At 49.2% G+C, this 12,162-nt stretch overlaps 1 long non-coding RNA gene across 1 annotated transcript; it reads right to left on the bottom strand.

Moving 5' to 3' along the window:
- Nucleotides 1–95: 95 nt before the first annotated feature.
- On the bottom strand, nt 96–9,597 carry LOC121104594. The gene is made up of 4 exons (XR_005836919.1): nt 9,513–9,597; nt 4,688–4,815; nt 3,291–3,381; nt 96–2,189 (listed from the first exon to the last, which is right to left on the bottom strand). It is a non-coding gene; the product is annotated as an uncharacterized LOC121104594 (long non-coding RNA).
- Nucleotides 9,598–12,162: the final 2,565 nt, after the last annotated feature.

Below are 12,162 nucleotides of genomic sequence, written 5' to 3'. Positions count from 1 at the left end.
GTGTTGGGGGTGCTGGGGGTTACAATTGGAATAGCAGAAATTGCTGGGCTGTCTTTTATAAGCCCTGAAGGGTGTGTCTGGCCCCAGTTTTGCCTGAGCTCTTTAGAATGTGGGATACATGGGGCGCCTGGCTAGTTCAGTCAGTGGAGCATGCGACTCTTGATCTCAGGGCTGTGAGTTCAAGCCCCACATTGGGTGTAGAGCTTATTAAAAAAAAAAAAAAAAGGCTGTGGGGTACTCGATGCTTTTGCCTATAGCTTTGGCCTTGGTCATGGCTGCTGGGGCAACAGGAAACTGTTCCATGCCTCCTCTAGTATGTGTGCGAAATGTATAAACTCTGGAAGAGCAGGGACAGCATCTGCCTTATTCATTGTTATATCCCCAGTGACTACTGTGGTGCCTGACATAGTAGGTGCTCAGGAAACATTTGTGGGGGGAAAAGAAAGGGAAAAAGGGAGGAGAGGAAGAAGGGAGGAAGAAAAAAAAAAGAAAGAAGTAACTTTGAAAGAGTCTTCCAGATCCCAGAAAGCAAACCCTCTCTCCTTCAGCCAGGTGGAGAAGATGCACTTTTGGGGAGCTGTTACTGTTCATTTTTAAAACTTCTGTCAAATGACTCCAAAATTTAATTCCCTCTTGAATGTTTTTCTTTTTTCATTTTCATCATCCCCCGTCTTTTTAACACTCACTGTTGAGTCTCCTGTTTGGAGCGGTTGATTGAATTGTGGCTCTGGGGACTTGCAACAGTCATTTCAGACACTTAGAGTTCCAATCACGCCACCACCATGCCAGCCCCCCTTTAGCGCCAGAGAAACCACCTCTTATGAGAGCCGATTATATCTTTACAGCCCAGAACGCCACGCTCTAAAACATGGGCTGTAGAAATTCTCCGTGACTAATGTATGTCCGATGAAAATATAAAAAGTCCTCTCTAACGGGAGAAGGGCTGACTGGAAAGACCCACATGCTGGTGAAGTTCTGTGGCGGACATCATACAGGGCCTGGGGCTGGAAAAGGCTGGGAGCTCCCCTGCCCAAGGAGGCAGACTGTGCAATCGCTCAGGGCTCATGTAGGCTCCCCAGTCCTCCTGCCACAGGGGAGGCAGCCAGAGGGAGGCAGAGCAATAGAGCATCTTCTGTGTGCCAGGCACTAGGCTAGGCACAGTCTCATGGAATCCGGAGAACCGGCTTCATGAGGGGTTATTTATTATCACCCTTTTGCAGAAGGGGCTTCCTGTGGGATCTCAAAGGATGGAGAGGAGTTAGCTGGGGGAAGAGGGCAGTCCTAGAAAGGAAATACATGAAGAGGGAACAGCACGTGCACAGGCAGGAGGCAATAAATAGAATAAAAGCAGTTTGGTATTGCTGAAGCAGGAAGAGAGGAAGGATGAGGCGGGAGGAGTGAGTGGGAGTGAAGTCACACACAGTTCAGTGGACTTTGCAGAGTGGGGAAAGGACTGGGAGATGCCAGCCAGGAGATGAAGCCTGGAGGGATGTGTCATGGAGACAAAGTCAGCAGGAATGGGTGACTGATTGGATGTCCAGGAAGGCTGAGGGGAGGAGAGGACCCAAGGATGGCACCCGGATTCCAGTCTCCAGGGCTGATGGTGGGGCTGCCTCTGACTCGGGGACCCACAGGAGGCACAGGTCAGCGGAAAGATGCTGCATTGCACCGTGCACGTTTGGGTCATGGTGCTTACAAGGCGTGAGCCCAGGATGAGAGGGTCTGCCTCAGAAGCGGTCTGGGGCCAATTTAGAGGCACAGCTGTCTGTTGCCAGTTATCTTAAAGCCACAGAGCACAAAGGCTCACCTAGGAAAGTGTGGGTGGGGGCTGCAAATGAGCAGCCACTGGCTTCATCTGTCCCACAAACAAGTTCAGTATGGCCTGCGCGGTATTTTAAAAAGATTTGGAGCCAATGTTTAAAAATTATACTCACTTAGGGCGCCTGGGTGGCTCAGTCAGTGAAACTTCCACCTTCGACTCAGGTCATGATCTCCTGCTCAGCGGGAGGCTTAATCTATGGAGCCACCCAGTCGCCCCAGGGCTGCTGTTTTTCAAGCAAAAGAGGAAAATGTATATCTCTGTAGATGCCGACACAATTCCTTTGCACTTAATATGCAAAACAAGTCTGTGTCAAAAGCCCAGGTCAGCCCTCTTCTCTCATTCACAAGACCCGCTGGCAGTCCGTGATCTGCAGAGACAGACCAGACAGAGAAAAAGAGAGAGGGATCAGACATGGAAGGTGACACAGGATGTGCCAGGGGAGAGACTTTTAAGGAGAGAGTGATCCTTATCGTTTAAGCTGGAGTTGAGTCAGGTAAGGCCCGATTCATTTGTGACATGCACAAACACGCAAGGCCACACGTGCATCCACACACAAAGAATGCACATAGACACGTGTGTGCGTACACACATGCAGGCACATGGACACATGCACTCAGGAATAAAGACGCGTGTCTGCACAAACACAGGCATGCAGGCCCCTGTATGTTCACAGAGCCTCCGGAATCTGCACCCTCCCAGGGATCCGTGCTCACACCTAATGAAGCCCTGCCAGTTCCAAACCAGCAACTCGTAACTAAATAAATATGATAAACACTTCCCCTCCAGATGGCTCTGCACGCACACCCACTCCTGCTCGGAGGGATGGCACATCCTATGCCAATAAATCCTCCTGTTTGAAAACATTTGCCTTCTTAATTGACCCGTTTACGGGTAAAATATGTTTCTGGGTAGTGCTTTGCCAGGAGGGGACACTGAGATGCCCACTCGCCCCGGGCTCAGCACAGACACAGGACTTAGCGCTGCTGGCACCACACAGGTCCATCCACAGAGACAAGACCCAAAGGGGAAGGGTCTCAGGACTGCCAGGGAGGCTCTCTCCATGGCTTTTTCCTCTCTGTGCCTCAGTTTTTTCCTCTGGGTACACATTTCTTGAGCTTACGGCATGCCGTGCTATCTGAGGTCCTTGGAGGAATCCCGCTTCACACTTCCCTTTCTTGGGCAGCAGAGGTGAGGTGTGATAACTATGATAATCCCCCTAGTGGGTTGAATGGCAGCCCCCCCAAAAGATCTGTCCACATCCAAATCCCTGAAACCTTTGAATGTGACCTTATTTAGAAAAAAAAAAGATCTTTGCAGATGTAATTAGATTAAGAATCTTAAAATGCTATCATTCTGGATTACCCAGGTGGGCTCTAAATCCAATGACAAGTACCCTTATAAAAAACAGGAGAAGACACACAGAGGAGAAGTTAATAGGAAGGCAGAGCAGAAACTGGAAGCTACGTACCCCGAATGCCAAGGCTTGCTGGCAAATTAGGTAAAGAAGCTTCTCGCCAAGAAGCCCTGCTGATATCTTGAGTTCAGACTTCTGGTCTGGACTGTGAGAGAATAAATTCCTATTGTTTGAAGTCACTCAATTTGTGGTAATTTGCTGCAGCAGCCCCAGGAAATTAATATTCCCCCTCTTCTAGGTGGGATATGACGACCCAGAGCTGGGACTCAAATTTTCATTTGGTCTTTACTCTGACAGTTCACAGTTTCCAAAGGAGACTCACACTAGAGATGGGGAAACTGAGGCCCAGAAAGGACAGGTGTCACGTGGTGACAAAGCAAGGACCAGAACCCAGCATGCTGCCCCTCCTCATGCCGCACCCCCAGCCATTTCCTTATCAGGAGCAGAGTGGGTGGATGCACAGCAAAGGACAGCCCTGAGGGGAGGTTTTCTCTCAGGATGCCATTCTGGGACCCACTGAGGAAGGACAGGAAAGAGAGCCCCTTAGGGGTCCCATTTTCCTCTGCTCTAAGATGAGCCCAGGACGAGTAAATCATGACAATCCCTCATAGCCACTTTCCGCTGAGCGCTCAGGATATGCCAAGTGTCTTGGCAACCTCTCCTTCCACGCGCCCACCCTCGCCTGGGGAGATGGGTGATGACATCTGTTCCCCACCTTGCTCAGGTGGAAGAGTAAGGCCAGAGAGACAAAGCCACACACTGGGTCACATGGCTGGTCACCAGCAGGGCTGAGATTTGAATTCAGGTCTGTCTGCTTCAAATGCCACTTGGCCGTGTCACTTCACAGGTGAGAGAGCCAGGGCACCTTCTAGGGGCTGGGGAGCAGCCACGCCACCAGGAGCAGAGTGAGGCCTGAGTCCTCTTTCCTCTCTCACCCATAATGAGCTGGTGTACGGCTCCGTGGCCCCGGTGTGCTCAGGTCACCCACTGTGTGACCTTGGCCAAGTCACTCCCCCCTCTGAGCCTCCCTTTTTCTCATCTGTAAAATGGGGTACATAATAACAGCCACTCCTATGGGTTTTTGTGAGGACTGACAGAAAGAAAAACGAAAAAGCCCTCAGTAACATGTTGAGCATCCAGTAAGTGCTTAATAAATGCCGGTTGGCATTAAAGTCAGCTTTAGAGGCCAGTGAGAGAAAGCATATAGCCTCTGGCCATGGAAAGTCATTTTATGACCAAAGTGAGGCCAGGATGTCAGGCTATGGCTCTGCCTCTGTGCTCACCACTAGCATTCCTCCCCAAAGGACACATACCCTCTGCTTGTGACTCAGCCCAACTGCCCTTCTGAGAGTTGAGTGGTGCCCAAGAGAGATGTACACAGTCAGGGAAGGGGAGAAAGCAGAGAAGGGAATGCTGGTGGAGAGGGCTCCCCCAACCAACACCCAGCTCACCTTTCCTGGAGGTATGCAGTGCTCAGAATAGGTGCTCAGAATAGGCAGCCTCAGTGACATCCTCTCCCCTCTTCACGGAAACATCGTCTGGACTGATAACCAATGTGACAGCTGAGGGTTCAGTCTGGCTAATGGGAACAGAAACTAGATCATTAACATTAGCTAAGAGGGGTTGGCTAAGGTTCAATGTAGGAAGAAAAGGAAAATGGCAAAATTGCCACCAAACCAGGTCCATTGAAGTCGCCCTGTTCTGCAGACAATCAATGATCATGTGGGGTTCCCATGCAGACCAAACATCTACTCTTTTTTTTTTTAAGTACTCTCTACACCCAGTGTGCTTGAACTTACAACCCCAAGATCAAGAGTCACACACTGCACTGACTGAGCCACCCAGGTGCCCCTAAACTTTTTTTTTTTTTAGATTTTATTTATTTATTTGAGAGAGAGAGAGAGAGAGAGAGGAAGAGCACGTGTGGGGTGGGGGGCAGAGGCAGGGGGAGAAGCAGACTCCCCACTGAGCAGGAAGCCCAATGCGGGGCTTGATCCCAGGACTCTGAGATCATGACCTGAGCCCAAGCAGATGCTTAAACAACTGAGTCACACAGGTGCCCCCAAAACTATATTTTTTGAAATATATAATGAGTTTCCCTATGAGATCTCCATCTCATTTGACTAAATGATTCTGTTACCAAAAAAAATTGAAAACCCCTATCCTGGTCCAACTTTCCTTTTCATCAATAAATTCATTTATTCAACTAACAAGTGTTGAGCCTACCACGTGCAGACACACAGTGGTGCTAAGCACAGGAACACAACAGCCGCTGCTCTCCTGGAACTTAGGGTATGGAGGGAGAGACAGACAGACGTTGCATTAGTAAATGTAGTCTATCCAGTGATAAGAGTGAGGCAGGGGAGCAATGAGGATGTATCACTGAGGAGCCAAGGGTGGGGGGAAGCAAGCCAGGCAGAAGGGTCTTGTGCTTGCTCTTAAAGACAATAGGCAGGCAGCGGAGTGAGAATGTCTAGCCTAGATAGTAAAAGGTCCCCCTGTCTGCTGAGTAGAGAATGGTTTGTAGGGAGTCAAGGAGACAACAGGGAGGCTGATGAAGTCGTGACAAGTGAGAGATGCTGATGGCCTGGATCAACAATAGGGCAAGCTTCATGAGTGTGTGACCTGTGCAACTGCACAGGGCCCTCACTCAGAAGAGCCCCACTTGGTTTAATACCCTGTTGTCACTGTCTTAAAATTCTTAATTTTTTAACAAGGGGCCCTGCATTTTCATTTTGCACTGGCCCGCACAAATTATATAGCAGGACCTGACCACAACAGAGACAAGATTTCTTAAAACACTCCAAGTCATAAACAGATCTTTTCCCACTGGTATGCTGGAGCCAGCTTGTACCAGTTCCCAAGAGCCAATTGTTCAATTTTAAGGAATTATGTTGTCTTGTTGGTATCTTGAAATTGGCCATGCTGTGAGTATTTACACCATGGAAATCAGCACACCTTTCAAGTCGGGGCCTTTTTTCTCTGAACGTGGTTCTTCATCAGTGTTTCCCAGAGTGGGTCCACTGCCCACTTTGGCAGTTAAAAATATAGTTTCTAGGCACCCCTCCCCAGACTTGCTGGGTCACCTGTTGAGTGATTCTGGGGGCCCCCTAAAGCTGGAGAGCCAGGGCAGCAAGGCCCTACACAATGGGCCCACAAGTTTCACAAAAGGAAAAACCGGTTTGGGGGGATTGGAAGAGGAAACTGGCAGAGGTGTGGGGGTGTCCAGTCAACAAGAGAGCAGAAGGACAGCCTTTGGGGGTCTGTACCCTTGGGGGCCCAGCTCCAGGTCAACAACTGAAGTCCCCAGACTGGGCCTCACCCTTACCTTTCCATGTGGGGCCCAAACCAGAGGGGGAGATATCACCCACAATGCTGCCCTCCTTTGTAAGAGTTTGGGGGAAGGGCAGGAACCTCCAATAGAGAGACCTACCCAGAGGATGAGGGAGGAGCGCACACCCCCAGCACCTCTCCCTCCCACAGCCCCCAGCAAATAAGGTGCTCAGGAAATAAGGACATTACTACCATTGTTGTTGTCCTAATGGCCCCACCTCAAGGCTGGCTTGTCCATTTCTCCTACACCTCTCCTTTCAACCCCCAGGCCCTGGAAGGAGCTGAGACACACCACCCATCCCTCTCCCATATAATCAGATGGTCCCCCGCAGCCTCTCATCAGAGGACCCCGCAAGGCAGGGCGGGGAAGGGATTCTAAGCACATACACACCCCGTCCCCGCCCGGGCTCCCGCTTCCTTTCGCCTCTCGCTTCAGGGGTGCAGACCACCCGGGAAGAGCCCATCCTCCCCGGAAGGTTCCCCACAGCGCGGGGTCTCACTCCCTGGGAAATGGCGCCACCTACAGGCCCCATGGAGAGTTGCGGCGTCGGCCCCTCAAATCCGGGAGGAGAGGGCAGAGAGGATCCCATACTCTTTAGGGACCTGGAGCGTGCTCCATCACTGGACCGCAGCATCACATTGCCTCCCATTGTCCCCGTACCTAGGAGGAGCCGTGGCAGCGTTCCCCAAAATGTTCCGCAGAACCCACACCCTGGTCAAGAAGTTTGGAAAATGTCCCTTGAAGATTCTCCATGCACATTTGCCCCTGATGTCTGACTTGACTCTTCAGTTTCCTCAATGAACATTAAGGCCATGAGAAAGTTATTCTTTCTAGACCTCAGTTTCCTCATCTGCAGAATGGAGGTTGCACTAGAGGATGTTGCACTAGAAGAGATTATCTCAAAAGCTAGGTGGAATTCGCAGACTTTAATGAGAAAGAGAATCCCGTGGAAGCATGTTTAAAATGCAAGTTCCAGGGCCCCATCCCCCAAGCAATTCCGATCTATGCAGGAATCTGCATGTTGAATCAGTCCCCAGGAAATTCTGATGCGGATGTTCTGCCAAATGCAGGATGAGACCAGGCCTTCAAGGAGGCTGGAAAAGCAGGCAGGGGTCTGCCGGATCCTGCTGGGAGGGTGGAAGCTGTGATTCTGTCTAGAGGGCAATAGAAGCCACTGAGTTTTTATTTTTTATTTTATTATTATTTTTTAAGATTTTTTATCTGGGGCGCCTGGATGGCTCAGTGAAAAGATAAGTGTCTGCCTTCGGTTCAGGTCATGATCCCAGGGTCCTGGGATTTAGCCCCGCATCAGGCTCCCTGCTCAGCAAAGAGCCTGCTTCTCCCTCTCCACCTACTGCTTCCTCCCTGCTTGTGCTCTCTTACTCTCTCACTCCCTCTAAATAAATTTTAAAAATATTTTTTTTAATTTATTTTTTAAAAAGATTATTTATTTATTTATTTCTAGAGAGGGAGAGAGTATGAGCGGGGTGGGGAGGAGCCAAAGGAGAGGGAGAAGCAGACTCTCTGCTGAGTGGGGAGACTGATGCGGAGCTGGACCCCAAGACTCTGGGATCATGACCTGAACTGAAGGTAGATGTTTAACCGACTGAGCCACCCAGGCGCCCCAAAGCCACTGAGCTTTTAAACGGGAGAGACAGCTCTTTAGAAAGATAACTCTAGCTCTGGCTACTATGAAGGACTGGGGCCCTGGAGAGGCAAGAAGGGTGGCAGAGAGACCATGAAGGTTACTGCTCAAGTTGCTCAGTTGAGATTTAATGGTGTCCTGGACCAGGTGGTAGCCATGGATGGGACGGAGGGGGGACAGATTTCAAAGGTAAATCCTTTAACTCCTTTGAAATACAGGAAGACAACATTGAAATTTCTGATTATCTATATTTCTTATCCCAGACTTTTATTTTTATTTTTTAAAGATTTTATTTATTTATTCTACAGAGATAGAGACAGCCAGCGAGAGAGGGAACACAAGCAGGGGGAGTGGGAGAGGAAGAAGCAGGCTCATAGTGGAGGAGCCTGATGTGGGGCTCGATCCCGTAATGCCGGGATCACGCCCTGAGCTGAAGGCAGACGCTTAACCACTGTGCCACCCAGGCGCCCCTATCCCAGACTTTTAAAACCTCATGGGATTGTATATGTATTATGTATACAATTTATTATTAGTAGAGTGGTATATATATATATATATATATATAAAATGTACATATATATTTGTATTATATATAATATATAGAGAGAAGGAAATATATAGATAGGTAGATATAGATAGATATAACATATACCCAAAAGAATTCTCTGGATGGGGTGGGGTTTGGAGACAAGATGAGTTAATTCAATTCCTGGCACATAGTAAACACTCTGTCAGCGATCTCGGCAGATTGTATCTTCCAGAGATAGGCCCAATGATACCTTCTGTCCTCCATGGTCTTTTAGAACTAGCCATGCCCTCATCAAGAAGTGGAGTCCAGGGGCAGCTGGCTGGCTCAGTCGGAAGAGCCTGTGACTCTTGATCTCCAGGTTGTGAGTTCAAGCCCCATGTGGGGTGTAGAGATTACTTAAATAAATAACTTAAAATAAAAAGAGAGAGAGAGAGATGGAGTCTAATTCCCCTCCCCTTGAACCTGGGAGGATCTACAACTCACTCATAACCAGCAAAATGCACTGAAGTGGCTCTGCATGACTTCTAAAGCAAGGTCATAAAAGTAATGCACCTTCCTCACCCTGGCTGGGACAATCCCTTTTAGATCCCTGAGCTTGGACTACATTGAGGCTCTGGTGCTGAGGAAACCCAAGCCACATGGAGAGGGCACGTGCTCCTGCTGCCAGTCCCAGCGGAGGTCCCAGCCAATAATCAGCATTAACCACGACAAATACCAAAGGACTGAAGAGGCCTTCGGATGATTCCAGCAGTTGAAGTAATCACCAACCTTCAGGTCTTTGCAGGTGAGGCTCCAGTTATCAGAGAACAGAGACAAGTGGCTCCCACTGGGCCCTTTCCAAACTTCTGACCACAGAATCTGTGAGCATAACGAAATAGTTGCTTTTCACAACTAAATTTCAGGGTGGTTTATTGTGTAACAACAGATAAGCAGAACTGCCATTGTTACGTACCATGGTATCTTTGTCCACACTTTCTGTGAGGAAACAAAATGTCCCCTTCATAGCCGCCCACGCTGAGGAGGGAGAGAAGGAAACAGAGGTAGTGAGATGGCTTGGGGGGGAAATAGGCAGGGTCTCAGGGTGGGGAGGGCAAACCAGCCCCAGAGGGGTCCCACCTTCAAAAGCCCCTTATGGACGGAGCCTGACTCTGCTGCATGGTTCTGACACCACCGTTCCATTCCAGGTCACATTGGATGATTCTAGATCCTGTTGCCTGTGGCCTTTTTGCTCTCGCAGGAAGATTCCCAAGAGAGTTGGCCTCATCTTTGGACCCAAGCATTTGGTCCCATTCAGAGTTGGTACCTTCTGAGGGAGACAGGGAAGAGACTCTGTGAGCCTGCCCCTCCCCCACGACTGTGGCAAGGAAGGGCTGGGGGGAGAGGGGGGTTGGATTCTTGTGGCTCTACTGCTCCCCAGCTCTGTGAGCCTGGGTTTTCTTAGCTATAAAATAGGGCAATGTGTGGTCCTACCCTGAAATAGTTCTTGGGTGGATAAAATAAGATGAAGGAGATTAACTGCTTGTTCTTAGTAAATACCTCCTTAATACTTGCCATTCTTTTAGGTTGTTGTTCTTATTGAAAAACAACAAGTCCAGGCAAGTAACATTACTGAGCAAGAGAACAGATGTCTGCTCTAAAAGGGGGGACCTTTCCCCTCCGCTTCAGCCCAGAGTTGCCCTGTGGGAATTTGGGCCCAATTTAGCCAGAGCCTCATGGAAATCTAGCTTGGGATCGATGCAGTCTTGGCTGTGGAACCCAAAGTTCTGTGCTTCTATCCCAGCTCCACCTGACTCCTCTGTTGTCTGAGCAAGGCCAGGATGCAGCTTAGCAGGAAGGAAGGAAGCTGTTTCTGCAGGACCCGGTACCCAGGGCAGACAGGAAGAGACCTGGATAGAGAGACAGGGGAGTTCAGTTCACGTCTTAGTTCTACCAGTATTTGCTATGGGACCTGAAGTACCTTGGTGCCTTCGTTTCCCCATCTGTAATTCATTTCATAAATACTTTTTAAAAATATTTTATTTATTTGTTGAGAGAGAGAGTGAGTGTGAGCAGGGGAAGAGTCAGAGGGAGAGGGAGAGAATCTCGAGCAGACTGCGTTGAGTGTGGAGTCCAACACCAGGTTCCCACAACCCTGAGATCATGACCTGAGCCGAAACCAAGAGTCAGACGCTTACCTGACTGAGCCACCCACGCGCCCCTCATTTCATAAATATGTAACTGAAGGACTACTGACTCTGTGTCATTGACCAGCCCAGGCCCACAGGAAGCCCAGGGTGGCCTCCAGACATTTGCACATGCCACTGAAAACTATCTTAGCTCCTGTCTTTCACTGTTCCCCTTGCTGAGTCCTTAACACCCCTCAATCTTGGCTAAGACAGTATTTCCTCTCACAAGCCCTCCTGGGGCAGGTACCCTCTTCTCAAAAGGTTTCACTACACTGACTACCCAGCCTGTCATGGCAATGATGATGAAGAGGATGATGAACTAATCTTCTCCACCACACCATGAGCTGGTACAAAGATGTCCAAAATACAGTTGCTGAATGGCCTTCATGGAATAATCAATTCATCTGCTTCTCCTGTCACTAGCAGTGGGACCCAAAGTTTCCCTGAAGCCTCAGTTTTCACATCTAGCAAGTGGGGCTCATAATAGCTGGGCTTCCCACCTCTACCTCAACAGAACTCTCTAAGCCTTGCTTGTGCTTTACAGGCCATGACCTCACAGCTCTATGAGGCAGTACAGTGAATTGAATAGTGTCCCCCCAAATTCATGTCCACCTGGAACCTCACAATGTGACCTTATTTGGAAATAGGGTCTATGCAGATATAATTAAAGTAGAGATGAGATAAATTGAAGATGAGATCATATTGAATTAGGGTGGGCCGTAACAATGACAAGTGTCCTTATAAGAGACAGGAAAGGACACACAGACACATAGAGAGGAAAGCCATGAGAAGACGAGGCACAGACCGGAGTGATAGAGCTACAAGCCAAAGAATGCTAGGAGCTACCTGAAACTGGAAAAGGCGGGGAAGGATCCTCCCTAGGGCCTCTGAGGGCAGCGTGGGCCTGCTGATTTTGGACTTCAGACCTCTTAAGCTGTGAGAGAATAGATTTCTATTGTTTTAAGGCACCTGGTTTGTGGTCATTTGTTATGGCGGCACTAGAAAACGAAAACAGACAGGTGTGTTATTACCTGCACATTACAGATGAGAAAACAGGCTTAGGCAATGAAATCACCTCCTGAGGCTCACACAGTCCCTGTGCCAGAGAGGCAGGAGCTGAACCTTGGATGCCAGACTCCAGAGCTTTGTGCTCTTGGCCTCTACATCCTGGCCTGCTGCTGCCCACACACCAGCCCACTGTCCAGTCTCCACTTGGAAGATGCAGGATTTTACCCCATGGTACTGCTGCTTCT

This window comes from Ursus maritimus, unplaced genomic scaffold (assembly GCF_017311325.1).
Source record: "Ursus maritimus isolate PB19 unplaced genomic scaffold, ASM1731132v1 scaffold_22, whole genome shotgun sequence".
Classification (NCBI taxonomy): Eukaryota; Metazoa; Chordata; class Mammalia; order Carnivora; family Ursidae; genus Ursus; species Ursus maritimus.
This window is presented reverse-complemented; position numbering and strand designations above follow the sequence as displayed.